The sequence below is a fragment of the Melitaea cinxia genome, chromosome 18, assembly GCF_905220565.1.
Source record: "Melitaea cinxia chromosome 18, ilMelCinx1.1, whole genome shotgun sequence".
NCBI classification, from domain to species: Eukaryota; Metazoa; Arthropoda; class Insecta; order Lepidoptera; family Nymphalidae; genus Melitaea; species Melitaea cinxia.
In genome coordinates this window covers 3,305,178-3,323,340 of record NC_059411.1, presented here as the reverse complement: position 1 = coordinate 3,323,340, position 18,163 = coordinate 3,305,178, and the positions used below count along the sequence as shown (strand labels likewise).

The window sequence follows — 18,163 nt, the reverse complement described above, 5'->3', positions numbered from 1 at the left end:
TCATGATTATTATTACTGTAATACTAATAAAGAAATACAATATTAAAGTTTAAAAAATGTGGACTTTGCTATTTCCCACGCCTATACCATGCCAAACTCGCCTCCTAGGCGACGATCAACTTCGGGGTGTAGCCTTTCTAATAAAATACAATGGTTAAAAAAAACATACAATTAAAATTACAAATAAAAATGAATAAATGTCACACCAATTTACAATTACATTAATAAAATCAATAACAAATACATAATACCAAATACAAACAAATAATTTTAATAGGTAATAATTTCATTATATTAAAACTAATAGTTGTTGACTTAAGCAGTCACCTATTTGCTAAAGGTCAGGCTTACGTTGCTTTGAGCAGAGTGAGATCTTTCTCCGGGCTTGCTATCAGTTCTCTTGACCCTAAAAAGTTACTTAATCAACCACATGATGTAAACTGTTTTAATGAATTGAACCGATTACGTAATTTGTCTGACTAAAAAGACATAAATAAAATAATAATTTAAAAAAAAAAAAACAAAAAACCCGCCTGCGTGAAGAACAACTAATAGAAAATCAACTGAAAAAGCTGGAACAAGATAAAAATTCAATATGCACACAAAGTCAGCGAAATAAATAGAAACAATATCAAACATTTTGTGCTGTACATTTAAAATATATTAATACGGTAGTCCTTCAAAACTTTGTGCAAAGAGAGAATGATTTGACTTATCCTTCAATTTCATGCCTCCGACTGCATATTATCTACGACGTTGCATAAAGTTTTGAAGGACTACCGTATTAATATATTTTAAATGTACAGCACAAAATGTTTGATATTGTTTCTATTTATTTCGCTGACTTTGTGTGCATATTGATTTTTTATCTTGTTCCAGCTTTTTCAGTTGATTTTCTATTAGTTGTTCTTCACGCAGGCGGGTTTTTTGTTTTGTTTTTAATTATTATTTTTTTATATAACTAGGTCGGCAAACAAGCGTATGGCTCACCTGATGGTAAACGAATACCGCAGCTTGTAGACGCCTGGAGCACCAGAAGCATCGAAAGCTCTGGTGATCTTACTCACCAACAGGAACGCAAAACAGTATTATTTAGCTGTGATCTTCTGTAAGGTCGAATTACTACCGCAGTCGGGCTACTCCATATTTTGAGCATTAAATTTACTGCTGTGCCCTACCTCGGTTCCTTAATTTATTGGATTAAATACAAAATTTTCAGTTTATATATTTGTTATAGATCTATATATAAACACATATTCATTTTCTACGTTGAAAATTGAAAACATATAATTTATAAATCTTTTATTAAAATATTAGTATAAATATTTAAAATTTAATATCTCATTTTATAAATAAAGTGTTTAAAATAAAAAGTGACTAAAAACTATTAGTTAACCCAACCACAGACTGACGTTTAATATAAACGAACATTCGTAACTGTATTGGAAATTAAACATCCCAAGTCGGGCGGGCTCACGACTATCGCCCGCGACGTCTCTAAAAACTGAAGCGACTTAATTAAGATCTCTTACGACGCCAATTTACAAGGAATCCCGTACGTGACTGAAGACTTAAGATGCTATTAGAATTCTTCATGCTAATCCGCGAATAATTTACATAAGAAACTAAAATGTTAAAGGTACAGCAAAGGTTTTACTACAGAGCTTTGGAAAATAGTATAAATATCTAGGTAATAATAATAATTTTTATTTCAGTAATAGTTTATATTCGGCTGGTAAAATTGAAATTATTAACTTTATTTTTCGAAATATTTTTTCCTTGAAATCTAGCTGACACTATTTTAGGTACAGACTGTCAAACACAAAAATAAATTAACACTGATGTGTACTCTCACACAAAAGAGAAGCCGTTATAATGCAAACAGATTAAAAAACTACTAACTACTAAAACATAAAGTTATGTTTAAGTAAATTTAGATATAATGTAATATGTAAACTAAATCACACTACAAGTAATTTACATATTGATGTACTTACAAGTTTTGGTACAAATGAAACTGGGTCTTTAGAAATTACTTTGGAGTTCTGTATAGTAGTTATAATTGCGCGCACGTGGTTCGATTTGGATTCAGAATCTGATTTCGCTACGTGAGTGCATATCATTGTGATTAAAATTAGAACACGTCTCGCTAACATGAGTTTTAGAACGAGAATTCTGGATACTGGTTTTGCATAACGAGTTTGCGGAGATGATAACTCGCCAAATTGACGTTAACAAAATTTCTTTTGCCAAACCCAAAAAAAAAATCAGTTCTATATTTTCGATGTTATCACCTATATTTACTAAAAGGGATCTGATTAATTCTATTAATGGTGTTGAATATAATTATAATCAAAATCCCTACAAATTCGAACAAAGTATTGAAGATAAGTAAAACAATAAGCTTAAACAACTCGATTAACAATTCGATTCCGTTCGTAAAACTGAAATTCAATAGTGAGAAAACAAAAAGGTGAAGAAGATAAAAACGATAAATTAAACTTTAAAAATTCGAAAGCTCTGCACGTTTGTAACCCACATGCCGGCTCTGACCGTATTTATGTTGTCAATAAAACTCACCGTCGCACGGGGAGTCTCTAGACATAAACATGAATGAAAATAGTCGTGGACGGTTTTTACCGTCCCGTTTGATGGCTTCATCCAGTTTAACAAGTACGATTAGCATACACGGGTTTTCGCTAACGAATTTGCTATAATTTATACACTGTCTTCAATGTTGTTTATTGCTTCTTCTGGTCTTAAAATCTTGTAAATGGGGTGTCACCCTGTAATTTTTCCAGACTTGAGAAATATTCTGTATTACAAATTTAAAATTGTATTTACAGTTTTAGTGCAATTTAATCGGAGGGTTAATTACATTTGTTTTAACTACGCTTGGAACTAATCAACAAACGATGTGGTAAATTTGATCCAACGAAACCAAAAACTATTTTCAGATATAAAAATATTGCTTACAAGCAATTTATCATTAAATTCTGACAGCGAATATGCTAACTTATTAATAGAACAGGATTGAACAAAACTGCGTTGTTTATAAATGCTGAGAAAATTGATGCCTCAAGCGATATTGGTGCTTCCTCTAATTTATTGCTAACTTCATACTATGTAACCTAATTGGCTCCAACATTAATTCACATAATTGGCGTCGAACAAATGGACCTGCAAATTGTCTGATTGTTATTTTGTGTAATAACTGCATGGTGTGGTCGTTACTAAGTTAATACTGTTGGAAATTGAAATCTATGGTTTAATATTTAGGAGAGCGGTTTAAATAATTACTGCTGCGTGTTAATTGCTTTCGTATTTAATTAAATATATTAATAACCAACGTAAATAATATCCGTGGGTACACGGCACGATCTCTCGAGGAAATTACCACGAATCTCTCAGAGTAAATGAAACGATTGAAAACATAATTTTAGACGGGAGACGAAAGTAATGCTTGCGACATAGAGGAAATGCACAGACCCCATGGACCCGACCTTCTCGAATCAAATCTTTATTCGAGTTTGAAAAGCCTACACATGGTAGTCACGGACAATAATTACTAATCTAATTCCAAAAAATAAATCTACAAACTAGTTTAGTACGTTCTTATAACAACTGGTCAAAACCAATAATTCTTTTAACTTTTTGTTAGCAAAAACGTAGTCAAAAATTTAGCTATATTTTAACTATAGCTAAATTTTTGAGCTGTTATGCTAAAAATAAAAAATAAATCGAAATTAATTACAGAAATACTTAAACAAGCTAGTTGAGTTAATTTAAAAATCACAGCTTTATTAATTGTTAGAATAAAACACGCAGAAGTCAGTAGCAATCATAAATCAAAGGCATTTTATTCATACACCGCCAAAACAGTGGAAAATAATAAAATCAACCATCCTTTGATATCTAGACATGAATGACAAAAGCCATGACAAACGCGTTTGTAGTTGGTGTCGTTTATATAAAAGAGACGGACAGACAAAAAGAGGGTAATAGGAACATAAATCAAAGATTTACTGCACTTGTATGATACATTGATTCATTTATTAATGTTAGCGTTGTTGTAAAATATTTGTGTGTTTTGTTACAAATATGAAATAAAAAATTACGTATGCTGTTACTTATTTCCGTTTTTAGATATCTGTTAATTTTATATATGTATATTAAAATTTACAGAAAGCGACGACGCGTTGACGCAGCAGTCACAGCACTGGCTTTTGCGCTGGGAGTCGGGTTCTATCACTGCTGACATGTGTAATGGCCATGTAGACGTTTGTCTTGGTCTGGGCGTCTGTGTTTCTGTATTGTGTGTGTTTCCGGACCCCGACACAGGAGAAATTCTTGTTGGGGGCCGTTAAGTGTTATGCGTTTATTTTTCATTATCAATATACACAGAAACACACATACAGTTCTTTATTGATGTAGGGCACCACCAGGAACTACTAGGAATATCTTGTTCAAAATTTGGATCAGATTGGCTAGGGAAGTAATTTAGCTTTCAGAAGTCACAGCCATATAATACTGCTTTCAAGTATTGTTGTGTTCCAGTGGTAAGTAAGTTAGCCAAGGTGTCTGCAACACGCTTGGAATGCTCTTTGAGTTGCAGGCGTCTATATCAAAATCCAAAACAACTTAATTCAAATAGGCCCCAAGAGCACTTTCGAGTCGTCATTTTACAAATTAAAATTTTAAGGTCTTTATTATTTTTGTAAAAGTAAATCTACTATCGATTCGGAATTTAGATTCTGCAGAGACGAATCGGCAAGAAACTCCGCAGTTACTCTTTTGAAAAATAATATATAAACTGTATTTTAGTACAAAATTAGTAATATATTGCATACAATACAGCATCATAAGTTACAATATCCATTTACTATTTAGTCAGAGCGTTCGCTTGTTTGCCACCCTTGTGATGTACAAAACAAAAAACATGTCGATTAAGGAATTAAAAAGTTCAATGCAGAAAACTACACTTTACACATTCACGCACGTGATTACACGTACTTTTATAAAGCCCAATAAAAATAACACAACCTTTTGATTCTTCTAAAATAGCTGTACTCTATATACTATATAATTTAAATAGCAGAAAACAATTACAATTGGTTGTATTATTTTCCGTAACCGTGAAGATTTTGAACATAATCCAACAAATACCTCAGCGAACCATTTGCGTATTTTAATCAAAAGCAACTCAAGCTAAATTAATATATAACGTACATTAATTAATTCGACGCTCGAAAAACGTTGTAACACGCACACAGATGTCGTGCCTTTTTCAGTAATTTTCATTATTTAATGAGGCTCAAAGAATCTTAGAAGTCACGTTTCTAACATGTCACGCTTAAGGACGTGAATTAATTTTTACATAACAAAATGTTATTAATTAAAAGAGTTCGTATATTAAAATTCTTAATTAAATATATAAATGTTATAATAACTTTTGAAATTATTACGTAAACGTGAACTTGTTAAATGGTACGCAGGATCGTAATTAATAAATAAAATTTATGAAATTATAGTATTTATTAATTACCAGTGGATATTAAGTGATTAATGTTTTTTATTGTAATAATGACGTCAAAACTGTTAAGGCTATAAAAGCGATAGATATTTTATAACGCTATGAGGAATATAAAATAATATAAGTTATTTTCTCTCTGGATATTTCTGGTGTCGAAAAATTTTTTTACTTTCTGAAATGAATATAAAAATTTACGTTGGCTTTTGAACAAATTATAATGTATTTAATAGGATTAATTCAATTAATGATATGAATACATAATTAAAACAGATAAATGAATTCTATGGAAAGAGTTAAGTTAAATTAAAATTTAAATTCTATTAACCAAACGTTATTATGTATGACCGAAATGTGAAAATTTAAACATTTCCATTCTCAAACACAACACATTTTAACTCACCTGATTTTATGATAAAATTTAAAAATATAGATTCAGCAGTTTTACAAAATGGTAACGAAAAGAAGAAAAACAAACAACTTTTTTGTTGTAAACGACGAGGAAGCGACAAAAAGTTTAGATTTCGGAACATTTAGCTCATCCTGTTCAAAGATTTTCAACGCACGTACGACAACTAAACATTTGTACAATCGTGATTCGATAGAAAAACTAGTGTGACAAAGTTGTTTGATCAGATGGAAATAAACATAAAAAATATGACTTTCGGTATACATCTTTTGAAATATACCGTCGTCATACTTATTGTTAGTTATAAAATAAGACGCCGCGCTGGTGCAACGGTTACAGCCATTACCAGGATTGTATCTGTTGTGCTGGCGGTTGCGGGTTCGATCCCCGCACATGACAAACACTTGTATCAGCCATACAGGTGTTTGCCGTGGTCTGGGTGTTTGTGTAGTCCTTGTGGGTCTCCCAACCGTGCCTCGGGGAGCACGTTAAGCCGTCGGTCCCGGTTGTTATCATGTACACCTGCTAGCGACCCTTACTCCTAGTAGGGATTATATCCGCCAACCCGCATTGGAGCAGCGTGGTGGATTAAGCTCTGATCCTTCTCCTACATGGGGAAAAAGGCCTATGCCCAGTAGTGGGATATTACAGACTGAAGCGAGCGAGTGATAAAATAAGAATATACCATGAAAACTAACACATAGTTTAATCATCAGAATTTTATCATCAAATTCAAATACTTATTGCTTTAAAACTTAAATTTAATGCGTTTCAATTGAACTTTGTCATCTAATGAACTTGAATGTCATGTTTAACCTTATCATTGATTGTGGTTGCTTGCAAACGAAAATAATCATCGAAAAAGAAAATAATCATCGGTACACGCCCAGTAAAAAGTTATGAAGAATAATATTTACCATTAATAAGTACCATTTATTAGTTAAAAAACTAAAACACACCTAAAAATACAGTCAAATAGAGAACCTCCTTTTTTGAAGTTGGTTAAAACGGTGATTTCAAAATTGTTTTAACTTTAGTAATCATAAACGCGGACGAAACCGTGCTTTTCAGTTGATTATATTCTGTATAGTTTTTGTAACATATTATTATTATTATTTTGTACAATTTATTATTTATTATATATAAACCAAATTCGTAATATACGATAAAGTTTAAATGTTCGGGTTCGCAAAACACGTTACGACGTAAGTGGTCGTAAATTTGGAGGCGTTTTAGTTTTTTCGGCTAACTCAAAACCGAATTTATGGAGCGGATGAAAGTCAGAGGTCGATTCTATCTCGACTTACTTATGGTTTGTTTCGGAAAATATTGAGCAACTTCGTAAAGATTTTTCGACTTTTTTTTTAGTATCGTTTTATAAATACGTTATATGCTACGATATGAAAGGTTATTGAGAGTATTTTTGTCATAAATTATGTTTCATATCTTTAGATAACATATTGTTTTATAACTTGTTTATGGGCTAACTAATAGAGACTAATTCGATACCACAAAACTCGACAGCAGATTGGTGCAAAATCGAAATCAAAATCAAAAATGACTCTATTCAAACAGGCCCGAAGAGCACTTTCGAATCGTCACTGTACAAATTAAAATTCTAAGGTGTTTATTATTTTTGTAAAAGTAAAGCTTCGATTCGGACCACCGATTCGGAATGTAGATTCTGCAGAGAAGAATCGGAAAGAAACTTCGCAGTTACTCTTTTGAAAAATAATATATAAACTGTGTTTTAGTACAAAATTAGTAATATCTTTTATGTAATCATGCACCGAATAATACGCTTTATCTGTGCTATATAAAACATCTCAAAAACTAAATTTAACACAAATATTTCCAAGTTTTCGCAAAATATTTTTCTTTACCACCAAATGGGATAATATTTTCTAAATTTGAGAAAAATTTACACTTGAAATTTCAGTTTAAAATATTTGTCTTAAGATTTATTCAGATACAATATAAATACAATTTAGATGTAAAATTCCTGTTGATAAACATGTAGTTTTTAAAATAACATACAAGAACATTGACGAATAAACGTATTATTTGCAAAATAGATCGTTTAGCTAACAGAAGTAAAAACGTTAAGTAAAACTCGCATCCGTAAGGTATTGGGGTCATAAATCTCTGTGTTTCAACGCCGAGGCCGACACAGATTGAAGAAGGCTGGGAATAGAAGTCGAAACGTTTTTTAAACAGAGTAATAAAAAGATGGAAGTTGAATATGTTCTGTAAAATACGACATAAATTTTGCAAACGTGATTTTTATTAACTACCCTCTTTTGGAAAATAAAGACAAAATAAATTAGAATATTAGCAAGATTCTATCATATCTATATTTCTCTATTAACGCATCTTAGATGACGAAAAATTATTAAGGTAGATAACATCGTGGTATGATTCATTGCAAATGTATATTGAACCGAATATTTCCATTAGTTAACAGTAGTAGATACACATTCCATTGCTGAATATAAGCCGCTTCCCCTATGAAGTAGAGTAGCTGCCAATGTTGTGAGTTTAATCCTTGAGTAAGTTTAAGTAATTAGCAAATAAGCAACAGTATCTTAATTATTTTTTCAACCTTCTACTTGCTTTTACTCTACAACGATCAAGGATAACTCTGACATTCGTTTTCCGATCCCTCAACAGCTCATCAATCGTACAATTTATTTCAAATACGAATTTCCCGTTAAAAAATATATCTTTGTTCTTTCTTCCACGACAATTACCGTATCATTTGTCACCGTTCAACAATTCCGAGCTTGATTTCGTCAATCAGTAAGGCTTAAGACTGATTGATTAGCCAGCAAACGTTTTTCCTCTAGGCTGAGTTCTTATATGGGTTAATTTGCTCCAAGATAACGATTTAGAAGAATTAGGTCTCAGAAGATTTGATAGGATTGATTGACATTTAGTGTATTAGGTAAATGATGTGTGTAGTTTTTCTGCAACGATCTCAAATTACGATCATAAATGAATATAAATTAAGCATTTTTTACTTTGACAGAAGTAAAAAAGGAAAACACAAAGAAGCACGAAAACACGGTGACTTTATCGTGTGTTATTGATTCAAAAAATTGCTGTGAACAACTTTCTTGGTAATTATCTGACAATTTCTTCGACGCCTTAATTGTTAAAGAAATTATATAAACATGCAAAATTTTCGGAAAGCAGAAGTTTAGTAAAAAAGTATTTTGTAAATTTTGAAATGTAAAACGCATTAAAGTAAAATACATATATATATATGTATAAAATATGTAAAAAAATGTATAAAAGTTCATGCTACCCAAAATATACATAAAGTCCTTTATGTCAACTAAAAAGTTGAAATTCAATAATTATGTCTTCAGTTCAAAACAAATTCATTAAGTCATTACTATAAAAACAACTCAACATTAAAAAAAAGAATATCTAAATAATTTCTTAAATTTAATCTTGGCAAGCAGGAAACAAGACAATTACAAGTTTTGTTTTTTAGACTTCTATCTTTCCCTATCGTAATTAAATTTGGCCGTACCTACTGGTTGACGGCTCGTTCCTTTTGTTCTTCCCAAAATATATCATCAAGTTTATGAAAAGATATTACACCCTAAAACGTCCCTCGACTAATTTGGATAGGAGCCAATTACATAAATGCTACTTTTTCTTATTTTTAATAAAGTTCGTATAAAGCGATTTGTCGAATTTATTGGGTAATTCCTTGAGACAAAACGATTCGACTAAGTGATAGTCTGAGTCACTTATTAATAATATTCAAGTTGTGACATCTTTCTTCTTTTTTATTACCTCCACAGGTTTGAGGGTTGTTGAATCTTTAACGTGAACACCTGGGTATTGATGCATCTTTGTGTACTTTTGTGTTTCATTATAGCTCCCAACTTAATAAATAAATGTATTTCCTTTTTTGGAAAGCCTGGCTTCCCGAGATTATTTATTCCTATTAAAAAAAAATCGTTTTTTCAATATTTTTTCTCTAATACATAAAAAACATTTTAACAAGTTATTTTGTTTAATATTGTTATCGCAAAACCGTATTTTATAGAAAGCGATAGGCTATCATCATGATAAATGTCACATAACAGCAGAACAGTAGAGCTATAAACGTCAACATGGCGGAAACCGCTAGAGAAGTCTATTGTTAAATAAAAATAAATCCTCAAAATCTTAAGTGTCCCGAAACTTTAAGCATATACGAATCCAACTCAATTAAACTGTAAATTACTCTGAGAGGCGTTGATAGCAATTACCGACGAAATAAATTGCAAGATAAATAATGAGGTAATTATTCAAGACTGATTGAAGTAACTTGTCAGTTAGCAAAAACAGGCGACAGCCGAACAACAGTTTTTGTTGCAAGAATCACTGAAGACAAAAACACTGACAGAGTTTTGTGCAAGGAACAAAGGAATGTCTAAAGTAGTAGAAGTTGATTGATTGAAATATGACTCACTGCTGTTTTTTAGAATAATATTATAGGACCTCAATTGAATTGAAAAATAACTGATTTTGAAACTATAAAACAAGTAGCAAAGAAATAATTTTATAAAAAAATGAAATTATTTCCTTAATTTCAATTCAAAATTTGTGTCATTAATAGAATTCAATCGTTTTTATTTTGCCAACTAATATGACAGTAGATTTTACATGTCTTAGAACAAAAAAAAAAAAAAAAGTAAAAAATGTAAAAAAATCACGTAAAAAATTACGTAACATCTCTGATCAATAGCATATACTATATGGACAAAAAACGAACCAATGCTACTGTCGCTAGTGAAAACTATAAGTGCAAATGTTGATTCTTTCAGAACTATTTTTGTGCCCCTATTACTAATTCCAAGCTTTATATAACTTTTCGTTTTGCAGTTTTAAGCGGCAGTAACTGGGTAGTATTTACGATTTTTATGTATAGTTTTTGTTCTAAGGACAACATACAACTGTAGGCGTCAAAGCGAAAACTTTGATATTTGTCTTAAACCCTTAAGTGTATTTTATCCCATTTAGTATAAGAGTTGAAGAACTTTTCTGTTGACGACTTAATTGTTTTCTTCGTTTTTTTTTTTTCGGCAAAACTTTTGTAGTACGGCACTTTTGTCTCCCCTTCCTTATGTTTTAGATATTTTTTGTACAGTTTTGCTTAGTGTTTTCGTTTTGCGTTAAGGATTACGAGGTATTCTGTTTCATAACAGTAAACCTTCTTTTCTCCTTCTAATAATGTTTAATTTCAAAAAAAAAAAAATGACGAAACAAGAAAAAGTACAAAAGGTTGCCTTATCGCATAAAGCATAATTAATTTTTTGAAAGTCATATTAAGTATATTATAGTTCAAGTCATGACTAAAGAAAAAAATTGAGGATTTTGTTTAAAATTGTTCAAAAACTATACTACTAAGTCTATAGCCTGATCATCTTGAATGATTTAGAAAGTATCATATGAATAAGACAAGATAAATTGTGGAACAAATAGAAGTACAATAAAACAAATAACTGCTGTCAAAACTTTATCCATTTCGGATTTATCAAACCCTTCACCAGTGATTCACTGATATGGAGATTTGGGAATTAATGATTCGTTAAAATTATTACTTAAATTTTATTATTATTTAAATATTGTTGCACTTTTGTGAAATACCGCACTTTATAGCTTCAATATACTCGCTCTTGTATTGTTATGTATGAAATATTTATTTTATTATTGAGTCAGAATTAAGACAGAAATATTAACCATAATGGGATTTATACTGAACTATTCAAAAATATTATTTAATATAGGTACAAAATAGTAAAAGCAACGATAATAAAAGTAAATTGAGTTTTATTTCAGAGGCGAACTGTTTGAAGTGTCAAAGTACTAAAAGTTTTCTATCATTTCACCAATCTGTCGCCAAAATAAAATATTTTCAATTTATAGGTAGCCGTTAAAATATATATGAAAACTTTGCACTATAAATGTCAACATAATAAAACACACACAAACATACAAGTTTAATATTAAGAAGAAAATACAGTAAAGAAATTATCAAACTCTTCAATAAACATTTTATTAGAAAACAAGATTGAGATTCAAAAAACTAAGACGCTCAAAATGTATTAAAACTAACAGGATTTAAATAAACGAAGCTTATTTTAGATTGAAGAGGAAAGTCGTCTCGGAAATAATCCAATCGTCGCCCATAAACCAGAGCTAAGGGAAATTAACACGAATGCTGAGGACGGACTCGATCGTTTGTGAAGTGACAACTAAGAACATTTTTATTTGTACAAACTTTCATTAGCCGGAATGGTAACTGTTTCATTAGGTAAAATTCGACCTGTCCGAGAGGAAAGTTTTGATAGAAATTTTAGGATTTTTTTTTTTGATTGAATTTTTAAAAACAGTTGGTACAATTAAGAAGATTAGCTATTTGAGTAATGGAGTTGTAAATATAGATTTAACGTAATAGAAAGTGTTCAGATTGTTGTTGAAAATATAAATTAAAGTAGTTGAGATAAGAATACTGAACACTTTAAAATTATCGAGAGGAAACTTAAAGGAGTTAAAACTTTAGGCGAGATTGATAAGAAAAATAATATAACTTACAATAATATGACTTTACTAATTAGCTTAAAGTCAAATAAAGATAATAATATCGAAGTATGAACAGCGTCTGAATATGAAATAAAATTAAAATAAAGCCATCGTAACCAATAAGGGAGAGTAAAAGGAAATTAATACAAACGTCGTCGACAAACCCGATCGTGTTCGAGCTGACAGATGTCACTGAGATGAAATATCACGGGAATGCGACCGTGCAGCCCTGGCCGAGGTTTCGGGGAACTTTTATAAATTATACATCAATGAAAATGGTCGTACATTGCTACGTCCGCTGTATCGATACAAGAAACATTTTTGAAGCATCGGTTATATAAAATTGTCAAGTTCTTGTTTGTATTTTAGGGTACCATATTTATATATTAAATATATTTATTGTGTGATAATTTTTAGAGGCTATTATTTACTAGAAAAACTGTACGTTAAATTTGGCACGGTAGTTTGGTGGATGGCGAATTTTGTTTTAGCTAGTTTGTTATGCAAGCAAATTTGTGTGACCATTATTGAATTTTTTAAGTAATTCTAGTCTGGTGTGTAGTTTCTTTAACCTAATTATGCTTTCTAAAAGCGTTTATCAAGTAGGTATAAAGATGACTCTTTCGCCGAGTGCCCGCTTCAGTCGGAGTTGCTTTAATAGTCGTGAAGACCGAAGGGACTTTAAGCGTTTGAACTTGTGTATAGACTGCATACGTAACTTTTGTGGTTTCTCTCATATGTATGTTTTTTATAAGAACAGCTCCGGTGTGTTGTCCATGTAGGCTAGACGATTGTGCACAGACGATTTGTGCGCTCGATTTTTGGTCTGGATGGATATTTGCATTTGTATAATTTTTGTTACAGGATCGTGATCGTGTTTTTATTCCCAGATAAAATGAGTCCTAGAAAAGTGATGTTGGACATTGGAAATAGCTTGAAATTTGCAGAACATTTTGATAACTAATAATCTTACTAAAAATGGAAAGTTATTTTATTAATAAATTAGTGTTGATAATGTTTTTCTTATTATTTTAAACTCAAAAATTCGCGTAAAACATAAAGTAATAAAGTGAAAAACTCGACAGACTTCTATATAAAAATAAAAATAATACACAACATTTGAGTATTCAATTTTTAATTTATTTCATAGATTTTAGATAAGCATCAATATTTACATTAGAAACTATTAAGCCGGTATCCTTTACCAGCGAAGTAGAACGCGGTCTTCCATCAGTCATGGTTTCCGTAGTTATGAAACGAAAACAAACAAAAGCGTTAGGGGATTCATTAAATCAACACGCATCTTATTATTTGACCACCCAAGAAGAACAATGTTTCCTTATCACACTATCATAAAATCAAGAGTTTTATCGCGTTCAAGTCAATTCGAGTACTAGAATCAGACAAAGATTAAACACCCACTCGAAGACCGTTGAATGGTTTTATTGCTGTGATAATCATTCTGAACTTATATTGGCCAAGAATGGCTGTGTACAATAAAAAATGGATAATTGATTGACTGTTAAATTTTTCTTTTTGTCGTGGAAATTTAGGTGCATTTTTGTAAAAAAAAATCCTTTAAAAAAATTGTTTTCTGTACCGCACAGTAAAATACGCTATTTAAGGTGGAAACCAAAGTTAATAATATTCATTTTATTGTTAAGTAACAGTTGAGAAGTTGAAGAGTTTGTAAGTTTTCTTTATCTATAAAAATCACTATCAGTCAGTCAGTCACTGCAGCCTATTGCAGTCCACTGCTGGACATAGGCGTCCCCAAGTAAAAATAAAAAATAAAAATAAAAAAAACTATCACTCCATAATTTTTCTTCTTTTTTTAAAATCACTTGCTGGTCCATCCGCTTTTTTGTTAAAAACTATTGTTCCAATGTCCCATGGTCTCAATGATGAAGTTTTCTAATCCCTAGTCCTAGAGTTATCAAAATCACTTTAGTTCAAATAAACCTTGGACTGTAAAACACCGACGGTTTGCGGTTTCGATTCCTATTCGGGGTGGATATTTGTATTTGTACAAATATTTCTTTCTGGTTTGGATGTCTGTTCTTGTGGGTCTCCCCACCGTGCCTCGGAGAGCACGTAAAGCCGTCCGGCCCAGTCGTTATCGTAAATACCTGATAGCGATCGTTACTCATAGTACAACATACTCGCAGTGGAGCAGCGTGGTGGATTAAGGCCAAATCCTTCTACTACGTGGAGAAAGAAGCCTTTGCCCAACAGTGGAATGTTATAGGCTGAATTGTGTATAGATTTTATCAAAATCCCAGCAAACTATATAATAAATTTATAATAAGATTGTTTACAAAATAAGACTATCAGGTCGGATAAGCGCTTGATATATTAGGTAAGCTTTGAGCGTTCCCAATTAAAAGCGACTCAGTTCGAAAACATGAGATTTTCTATAAATAATATTCGCGTTGACTCCGACTTTCGTTGTAAATGTCGCATTTGATATGTTTATTTAATTTATGCTAATTATCTCTGAGTTATGTACAATCTCGAACGGAAAGACGGTGATCGATCAAATATATGCCGAGAAATAATTTTACTCACAAATATAAATACAAGTTTTAACCAAAATCTTTGTCAATTTTGTATCTTGCAAAAAAAACGGATGTTATTAACATACTACTTCTAGAAAAAGTAGATTTAGCAATAATTTTAGTTATCATTTTAATATAAGGTGTCACTTAAATAAAAAAATTACGGAAGACATTGGTCATAATTACCGCTGACAAAAAAAAGGAACCGCGCTGAATAAACTATAAGTGGTTTCAGCTAGTGTATAGTACTTTACCATAATGACCTTAACGCCCACAATTGGGAAACAAGAGAGAAAAGTCTTATGCTATGCAATCCGCTACGATTATTCACTAATACAAACTTTATTATGTCGATACGTTTGTTATATTTCAGCTTAAAAAAAACGTTTAGCATATAACAAGCCAGCTTGTTAGTTTATATTATTATATAAAAACAAAACCATTAATTTATTTCTGGTACTTTTTTATAAAAATTTCATAAACTTGGCTGTTTAATGAGATTTTACGTTCGATACACAAGATAGGCAGTATATTATCTTTTTTATTTGATATTTTTATTTTGCCTTTAAGTTGCCAGCTGTTTTAGCAACTATTGTCTTTTCTAGTTGTGCGTTTTTAAATAGCACTGGAATACTAGTGAATTTATTTGATGCTCTTTAATATGGCATTGTCTATAATTTCTTTTTTCGGACCTTTAAGCCGGATTTTTTATCACACCAGAAGAGACCATTTTATTTTTTACAGTTGCAACCTTGTTGCTTGCTTGTGTTAATTTTTTCGATATTTAATTTATTAAATCGATATAATTATATCGAAATAATAAATTAAATTAATAATTTAATATTTTATTTATTTCGATATTTACTTATTATATATTTACTATGGAACAACATTCAATTTTTATTCAAGCTATTACGGGATTTATAAAAACAAATAAGAACAGGTACCTATAGTTCTAAAATTGAAATGAGCTGCAATGGTTAGAAGTTTGCGAAAGCCTAGGCTATTTATTGAGTAACGGGAAACATAATTAAAAAACTGAAAAAGCCACTCGTTTTCAAAACACGAAATTAAACTCAGGGACTAATTATACACATGCAATAAGGAAAAAAAATATTATAATCTCCAACTAACAATAAAGTTGTAGTAAAACTGAACGTATATTACTAAACTATGTTCTGTGCTAGTAATATGTTTGGTAATAAAACTTTTTACTGTACTCCAACACCGCTTAAAGAATTCTCTGTTCCGTCGAGTAGTGGTCGGTTAAGGAATGCTTATTATGATTAAACAACTTACACTTCGTGAAATTGTTTAGGTTCTAGTTTTAGGAGACGGAAATTGTTTGTATTTTCTTATCCGTACTTGTCTACATCAATACTAAATACATTATGATAAAATTAAAGAGTTAGGATGGTCAAATCTGAAGAATTTTGTTAAGTTATTCCTTGTCGTTAGGATCTTAAAAATTGATTTTAGGCTAGTGACATCACGCAGTTCACTGCAAATTCTTCATTTGTTTATATTTTTGTACATATTAGGTACATTCTTATGTTTTTATTATTATACTCAACTGTAACCACGCAAATTATATATTTAGACTAGCTGTGCCTGCGGCTTCGCCCGCGTTGAAATCGGTGTGACACAAAGTTTTCCCGGCAAACTTCCAGTGAAACTCTCATCATAATCGGCTTAGCCGTTCTATAAGCCTTCCTCTTGAAGCCCTCTCTCCATTGATGAAACCGCATGAAAATCCGTTCCGTAGATTTTGAGGGAATCGATCACATACATTTTTGGGGACTTTGTTTTATAATACACTAACTGTTGCCCGCAACTACGTGCGCGTGAAGCGCGTCGCGCTTAACAAAATGGTTTGTTGAATTCGTCAGAATTGTGGTATGAAAAAATGTAGTAATAATATAGTATTGTAGTGTAAATATGTTTAAATATACTGCATGTAATTTAGTTTTTAATATGGTTCTACGTAACTATATGCCACAGAATAGTGTAACGCACGCTCCTTCGTAACTCCGTGACGACAGGGATAAATAAAAAGTATTCTAGTAACGTAAAGGTTAGATATTGTAAAAAAATATATTTTTTTTGTACTACTGCGTAAAGCTCACCTGATGTTAAGCGATTACCGTAGCTTATAGACACCTGCAACACCAGAAGCATCGCAAGCGCGTTGCCGACCCAATCCCCAATCCCCCCAGGAGCTTTGGTCACCTTACTCACCAACAGGAACATAATACTGCTTGAAAACAGTATTATTTTGCTGTGATCTTCTGTAAGGTCGAGGTACTACCCCAGTTGGGCTGCTCCATATTTTGAGCAGGAAATTCCTGCTGTACCCTACCTCAGTTAAAAGTTATAAGTGATCAATATAAATGTTTCTTGATCACATAGGGTTGCAACGCGGTTATTTTGCTTTAAACCGACCCTGCTGTATATGTTTCATACAAACTATCAACCCCAATTAAACCCCTTAGCGGTGGAATATCGCAAAATCCGTTCTTAGCGGACGTCTATTAATTATAATCTACCTCCCTGCCAAATTTCATCTTTGTCCATCCTGGATGAATGGACCATCCAGCTGTTTTTGAGTTCTCGAGATGAGTGAGTCAGTGATCTTTCTCTTTTATATTTATAAATTACGATGCATTATTTGGACACCTCCTCACCATCTATAGAGCACACATTTTAAATTTCAAGTTTCTTACTTCAAAAACATTGGACTGTCGTAGAAACTTCCAACCCCCGTTTTATCCCCTTAGGAGTCGAATTTCGTAAAATCTGTTCTTAATGGATGCCTACGTCTTATAAGGAGCCTACTTGCTAAATTTCAAGTTTGTAGGTGTTATAGTTTCGGAGATTTCGTGATCAGTGAGTCAACTTACGATCCCCCGTTTTAACCCCAAAAAGGAGTTGATTTCTAAAGATACATTATTTGGACACCTTTTCACTATCTATAGAGCTTACATTTTAAATTTCAAGTCTCTTACTTCAAAAAACTTAGAACTTTCATATAAACTTCCAACCCCCGTTTTACCCCCTTAGGGGTCGAGTTTCGTAAAATCC

At 31.6% G+C, this 18,163-nt stretch overlaps 1 long non-coding RNA gene across 1 annotated transcript; it reads right to left on the bottom strand.

Moving 5' to 3' along the window:
• Nucleotides 1-946: 946 nt before the first annotated feature.
• On the bottom strand, nucleotides 947-17,299 carry LOC123662306. The gene is made up of 2 exons (XR_006744477.1): nucleotides 17,243-17,299; nucleotides 947-1,024 (listed from the first exon to the last, which is right to left on the bottom strand). It is a non-coding gene; the product is annotated as an uncharacterized LOC123662306 (long non-coding RNA).
• Between the last annotated feature and the right edge of the window lie 864 nt (nucleotides 17,300-18,163).